Here is a 7,641-nt window from a genome sequence, read left to right as displayed (position 1 = left end):
ATGTAAATTTTAGTCGCTGAGGAAGACCTTTCAGTGAGCATGCAGCTCTTAACTCCAAACGGAATGTGATACTTAATGCATTAGTATATATCTGCTTAGGCAACATTGGAATAGATAAAAATAATCATAGGAGAATCTTAACAATGAAAAACAATGTCTTAATAGCTTAAATTTCTGAAATCCACCCCTCCTGTCTATGTCAGAAATGTTCTACCTGCTTTTGGCTCACAGTTTAGTTACATATATGGAGAGTTCTGAGTTGTTCAGAATCTACCAGGAGTCATGAATTGATTTTGTCTTCACTTCTATCTTACCAACTGTGTAAAATGATATTTTTCATCATATTTTAAGAACTTTATGGCTTCTTTGATAATAATTCAATACCATTCCTCTTGTTAAACCACCTTGATTCAATTTTAATATTTTAATGCAAAATAAGATTTTTATCTCTTAATGAATTAATCATTTTTATCTCATGATTAATAGCATAATCAATGCTATTTATACAATGGATGAGATTAAATGTCCACAGTATGTTTATAGTCAGAGAGCATTTTGAGAAGAGAGGAAAGCAGGAAATGATACTAACTCATAGCAGTAGTAATGGCTAACAGAAGTTCATACTGTGTACCAGGCAGTACTTTTCATGTTTTTAATGTTTTAGTTAATGCAATCTGTTTCAGAATATTATGAAGTACATGCCTCATTGTATCCATTTTGGAGATGGAGAAACTCAAATACAGAGAGGTTAAACAACTGGCCCAAGTGGTAGAGAGACAATTAGAACCCAGGCAGTTGAAAACCAAAGACTGTTCTCTTAACTACCATGCTCTACTGCCTCTGGGGTCTTTGGAAAGAACATGAAACACCGATTCTTCTAAAACAGGAGAGAAGAAACTAATGGGTTATATCATAAGTGTGTACAGAAGTGGAGGGGAGAGAAGTTAAGTACTCACTTGATAACTTGCATTTTCTCTGTAAAGTATAAGGCAATATCATCTGTGGATGATTAGGTATTTGGATGTAGGGCAGGAAGTTTAAAGACCATAGTACACTCTTAGAGACACCAAACCAGGCAGCTTAAGTACAATTGTGACCATTAATTAGCAAGCTATTCCCCAAATCACCTTCCCTACATTACCTTAAATCCTTACAGAAAACTTTACAAGGTAAGAATTAAATGGAAACTGAGGATCAAAGAGGTTAATAGTTTGTTCAAGATTGCTCAGATAGTAAGTGCTGAAGTTGGGTTATGAATCAAGGTCTGTCACCAATGTCCATGCTCTTCCACTCTGCCACACTGCCTCAGAAAATAATGGAAAAGGGGACCACTGAAGGCAAGTAGAAGTAATATTGAGAAGTATTGAGGGCACAGCTTAGAATGAAAGTCATAAGCTGTTGTATAACATCAATATGCATATGTAAGCAATGTTCCACACCAACTCGGGTAGTTTTTGAACCCAAATTAGAAACAGATGTAACTGCTTTCAATTGTGGCAGGAAAATAACTGGTTAGGTGAGGATAGTGAAAGCACAAGGAGTAGAAGAAAAAAGTGGAGCCAAGAAAGAGCTGTTTAATTGAGAGCAAGTGGAGATGTTGTGGCCATGAGGACAAGTGTCAGGTTGAGAAGAAGAAACAACAGGAGACAAATGGAAGCAGAACAGGTATTGAAGAGAGAGTGAGATCTCTGAATCTAAGATATTTGCAAATGGAGGAGTTCAATAAGGTTTGACTGGAAGCAGAGATTTGCAAATTCTTAAGCAACCATTTAATGATTTTCACGCTTTTGTGCATACCTAGAGACTGTGGCTTGCTTACTTTAGTTAATTCCAGTGCCACTCCTAAGACTTCATGAAAGATTATTTCAGTTTTTATAAGTTAATATCTGTCTTAGTACTCCACTCAAGAGCCCTATAGAATGATCGTTTGCTCTCCTTGAGTACTGATGTTTCAAACTATGAAATTTTTAAAAATTCCAACTTTTTGATGTTTTAGAACTTTATTAAAGGTGGGCAGTTCTTCATCTGCATTTGAAATTCTATCAAATATACTGAGTTTCCATTCAGTGGCTACAAAGTCCAAAGTGAAGGCAGTCAATCACCCTATTTGGCTGGATCAACCATCATCACTGGACTTGGACAGTGTAGACCACAAACAATAAGTTTCTACTGCTAGAACTTGGCTGACAACACAGCTTCTGGTAAAAAATAATAATTCAAGATTACAAGTATTACAAATAATCATTTTTAACCCCATAATCCAAGTTGTTGCATCCAAGCAACTTCTTTGAGAACATCGTTCTAATACCTATCTCAATTTACCAACAAATTAATGTGCAAAATTTATTCTAGTTAACTGTAACTGCCAATGAAATGAGACACAGGTATAGAGACAACGTATGGACACCAAGGGGGGAAAGCAGGGGGTGGGGAGGTGTGATGAACTGGGAGATTGGGATTGACATATATACACTAATATGTATAAAATAGATAACTATTAAGAACCTGCCGTATAGCACAGGGAACTCCACTTCGCTGTACAGTAAAAACGAACACAACGTTGTAAAACAACTATACTCCAATTAAAACAGAAAAAAAAACCTGTAACTGACAAGACCTAAACAGTTACTCACTTGAAAATTCGGTCCTGACCACTTAAGGTCTCTGAAGCAATAGAAGATCTTGACATTACTGCTTGACTGACCTCCTGATCAGTTTATAGAGAACAACCTGTCTTGATTTGACTCAAAAAACATAAGTACAGGGGCATAGCAGTTCCTTGTGGGCTTAAACTAAAACAAATCACTAGCAGGATTTTCCATTGAGTGTGTATTTTTAAATGATTGTCTAAAATGATGTATCTATTCCAGCAAATGATGTGTCATATAAGGAAATGTCATTAATGATTATCAGAAATGCACTCCCGTACAATGAGACAATGGTTCTATACCCTAGCTCCACTGTAAGAGGCAAACTTTTATACTGAAAAATATTTTAAGAGCTGTAGTTTTTCCTCATCTCCTTTCCTCTACAAGCATAATAAGCAGTAAAACTTGGTGAAGGCTAAAATAGGTATCCCAGGCTTTACGTTCCATATCCCTGAGTATACCAGATAATCTTCTAACACTGATTTTGTAATGTTCTGCCTTGCCTGGTTTTTAAATATTATGAAGAAATATGTTACTACTACTCTTCTCGGAAGATTAATTCTCCTTCAATCCTTAATGCTACATTCAATCCTTAAAACATCCATGTAAATTCTTTCTCACAGTGAAAATTTAACTTGTTGAACTTTTTTCTATTACAATGTAATAGAACTTTATATCTTGAAATAAAAATATATACCCTCCACAACAGGGTAACTACTTAACCTGGTAATATCTTACATACATGAGTAATGAGATGACTTCAGCTATTCAAAAAGCAATGGTAATTCATTACCACACCCTCCTCAACAACAGAAAAGATGAGGCAAAAATAATCCTTAAAAGTAAAATCACAGGTTTAAAAAATGGCAACTGTTTTTGGTGCTGTAACATGGAAGGAAATGTGACCTACTTAGAAACTTTTTTTAAAAAACAGATTCTCAAGAATTTTATAAGCTATCGTTTTCTGATACTTTTCAATATTTTTGCCTTTGTTCTTATTTTTCATTCATTTTCCACTATTTGGTACCAGACTCAGCAAACACACGTCTTCTGTGACCTAGAATTGACCCAGTACATTGTACAAGTACAAATATTGAAGTTGATATATTTTATATCAGAACAAAATCCAGAAATACATAGAGGGGGGGTGTGTGTGCATGTATGTGTGTGTGTATGTGACCTTCTTATTTTATCTAAAACTTAGGAAAATTATAGATGTCATATTTCAAAGGCAGAGTGCTTATAATAAATTTGATAAGGTATAATATCTTTTAAATTGACCCTGCAGTACTGTATGATATCACTTATATGTAGAATCTAAAAAATACAACACACTAGTGAATATAACAAAAAAGAAGCAGACTCACAGATACAGAGAATAAACTAGTGGTTACCAGTGGGGAGAGGGAAGGGGGAGGGGCAATATGGGGGGTAAGAGACTAAGAGGTACAAACTATTAGATATAAAGAAAGCTACAAGGATATATTGTACAACATGGGGAATATAGCCAATATTTTATAATAACTAATAAGTGGAGCATAACCTTTAAAAATTGTGAATCACTATATTGTACACCTGTGACATATAATATTGTACAGCAACTACACTCCAATAAAAAATTTAATTACATAAAAAATTGATCCTGTAAGACAAAATCTAATTTATTTATGAGAGCATCAAGTGATGAATAAGCATGAGCACTATTACACTATAATACTGCTTTTATGCTTATATAAAATAAATGGAACTACCTTTATTATGAAACTATTTTGACAATATCAACTGCTATGAAAATAGAGGGGAATTTTTTCACTAGAGTGCTTTATTTGCTATGAAAACCTGCTGTGCTATAACTCAACAAAGCAGGATGTTAATCAAAAAGAAGCATTTTTCAAATGAGATTTTCTGGCCCTAAGATCAATGAGAAACAAGGCAGAGGCATGAGATACAACAGAAGCTACTATGAGTTAAGAGTAAGACTTATCATTGATTATTCCTTCATTCAACAAGCATATGTTTTTCACTCGCATCACAGTCCAAATGGGTTTTGCCAAATGCAACTGGCCTTTCCTGGTGATTTGATATCTGGCTTCTCCATCTTGTGTTGCTGAGACCTTCCAGGGCTTCCTCAGTGTCCTCTACATTCAGGCAGCCAATGAGTAAATAGCAAAGCTGAAGGACAACATCCAGGAGACTTTATGACTAGGTCTAGTAAGAGTAGACATCACTTCCACCACATTCATCTGGCCAGAAGCAGATGGCCTGAACCAACTGCGACAGGGATCAGGAAATCTTGCCTTCAGGATGCCCATGAAGAGGAAATGGGGTTGGTGAGCATTAAGATTTGAATTGTGTCCCCCAAAAAGTATTTGTTAGTGTTCTAACATATATAACCCCCAATATCTTAGAATGTGATACGATTTGGAAATTAGGTCTCTACACAGGTAATCAAGTTCAAATGACGTCATTAGCATGAGCCCTAATCCAATCTGCCTGGTGTCCTTATAGAAAGGGCAAAATTTGAACACAGAGACAGACGTACGTGGACACAGGAGAACATCACAGGAAGACATAGGGAAAAGACAGCTATCTACAAGCCAAGAAATGCCAGAGGCAATTAGAAGCCAGGAGAGATCTGGAACAGATCCTTCCCTAGCACCTTCAGAGGGAACACAGCCCCGCTGAAACTTGATTTTAGGCTTTCTGCCTGCAGAACTATGAGGCAATACATTTCTATTGTTCTAAACTACCCAGTTTGTGGCTCTTTGTTACAGCAGCCCTATCAAACTAATACAACGAGCATCTTGGTGGTCTCTGTCACCCTTCCACCTCTGATAAATAGAGGCTAGGTTATTTAGAAAAACCTTTCCATAGAAAACAACCAACTAAAAATTCTGGGTAAAATATCTGTAAACTTATGAAAAAGCATCAAAGTTCTGAAAAGGTAAGAAAACGCTAGGCCAGGACAGGCCGGTGGCCAAGATGGTGGAAAAGGAAGACCATAAGCTCGCCTCATTCCACAGGCACACCAAAATTATAGCTATTTACAGAGCAACTATTGATAAGAAAAGCCTGAAGACTAGAAGAAAAATATCTTCTACAAGTAAAAATAGAAATTAGAAACCACGAGGCAGGTAGGAGGGGCAGAGATGTGGTATAGTCAAGAACCATAACCAGGGGTTGGTGACCCACAAGGGGAGGATAATTACAATTGTGGAGGTTCTACCAGAAGAGTGAGGGCTCTGAGCCCTACATTATTCTCCCCAGCCTGGGAGTCCTGCACCAAGAAGACCAGCCCCCAGGGATTCCCTGGTGGCGAAGCAGTTGAGAGTCCGCCTGCCGATGCAGGGGACACGGGCTCGTGCCCCGGTTCCTGGAGGACCCACATGCCATGGAGCGTCTGGGCCCGTGAGCCATGGCCATTGAGCGTGCGCGTCCGGAGCCTGTGCTCCGCAATGGGAGAGGCCACAACAGTGAGAGGCCCGCGTACCGAAAAAAAAAAAAAAAAAAAACGACCAGCCCCCAGAACTTTTGCTTTGAAGGCCAGCGGTGCAATCTTTCAGGGGACGGGACGCAGACAGCTATAGGAAATAGACTCCACCCTTAATGGGTGCACACAAAATCTCACATGCTCTGGGACCCAGGTCAGAAGCAGTAATTTGAAAGGAACCTAGGGGCTTCCCTGGTGGCGCAGTGGTTGAGAGTCCGCCTGCCGACGCAGGGGAGACGGGTTCGTGCCCCGGTCCAGGAAGATTCCACATGCCGCGGGGCGTCTGGGCCCGTGAGCCATGGCCGGTGAGCCTGCGCGTCCGAAGCCTGTGCTCCCCAACAGGAGAGGCCACAACAGTGAGAGGCCCGCGTACCGCAATAAAAATAAATAAATAAAAAGAGGGCTTCCCTGGTGGCGCAGTGGTTGAGAGTCCGCCTGCCGATGCAGGGGACGCGGGTTCGTGCCCCGGTCTGGGAAGATCCCACGTGCCGCGGAGCGGCTGGGCCCGTGAGCCATGGCCGCTGGGCCTGCGCGTCCGGAGCCTGTCCTCCGCAGCGGGAGAGGCCACAACAGTGAGAGGCCCGCGTAACGCATAAAAAAATAAATAAATAAATAAATAAATAAATAAATAAATAAAAAGAAAGGAACCTGGGTCAGACCCACCTGCTGGTCTAGGAGCGTCTACTGGATAGGCGGGAGGCAATTGGAGCTCACCCTGGGGCTACAGATGCTGACAGTAGCCATTTTGGGGAGCTCGTTGTACCACAAGCACACTGGTGCTGGCCAGTGCCATTTTGGAGTCCTTCCTCGAAGCATGAACCTGGCCCCACCCACCAGCCTATAGGCACCAGAACTGGGATACTTCAGGCCATGTCACTCACCCGACAGGCCACCTGCATTAGTAACCCCTGATCTCCCAGCCACCTGAGAACACGGCCACCACACGAGAGGGCTGGGGACCAGCCCCTCCCACCAGTGCTCCAGCACGAGCCCCAGGACACCCGGAACCTTCAGGTAGCCGCCAGGATCTGCAGGGAATTACAGCCAGAGACCTTGGGACCCTGCTCCACCCACCAGGGGGCCGGCCCTAGACCCTGGACCAGCCTCACCCACCAGCGGACCAGCACCAGCTCAGGAGCCCCAGGGCCTGGCTCTGCCCACCACAAGGCTGGCACTCTCCTCAGGTTCCCGCCTTATTCACCAGTGTGTGGACACCAGCCCAAGCATCCCCTGGGCCCCAGCCTCAACTTACCAGTAAGCAGGACCACAGCAGCTCTGCGGCCCGCCAGAGCTCGGTCCTGGAGTCTCTGACTACAGGGCCCTCAGGGTCCTGAGTCTGTGCACTGGCATGTGGGGCTGGGTCCTGGGCCCTCTGGTGGGCGGAGCCATGCCCAGGGGTGCCTGTGGGTTCTGAGGGTCTTAAGGCAGCCCATCTACTGGTGGATGGGGCTGCGTCTCTGCCCAGTTAGTTGCCTGACAAACATCCCAGTACTAGCACCGCCA

The sequence above is a fragment of the Phocoena sinus genome, chromosome 12 (assembly GCF_008692025.1).
Source record: "Phocoena sinus isolate mPhoSin1 chromosome 12, mPhoSin1.pri, whole genome shotgun sequence".
Classification (NCBI taxonomy): Eukaryota; Metazoa; Chordata; class Mammalia; order Artiodactyla; family Phocoenidae; genus Phocoena; species Phocoena sinus.
This window is presented reverse-complemented; position numbering follows the sequence as displayed.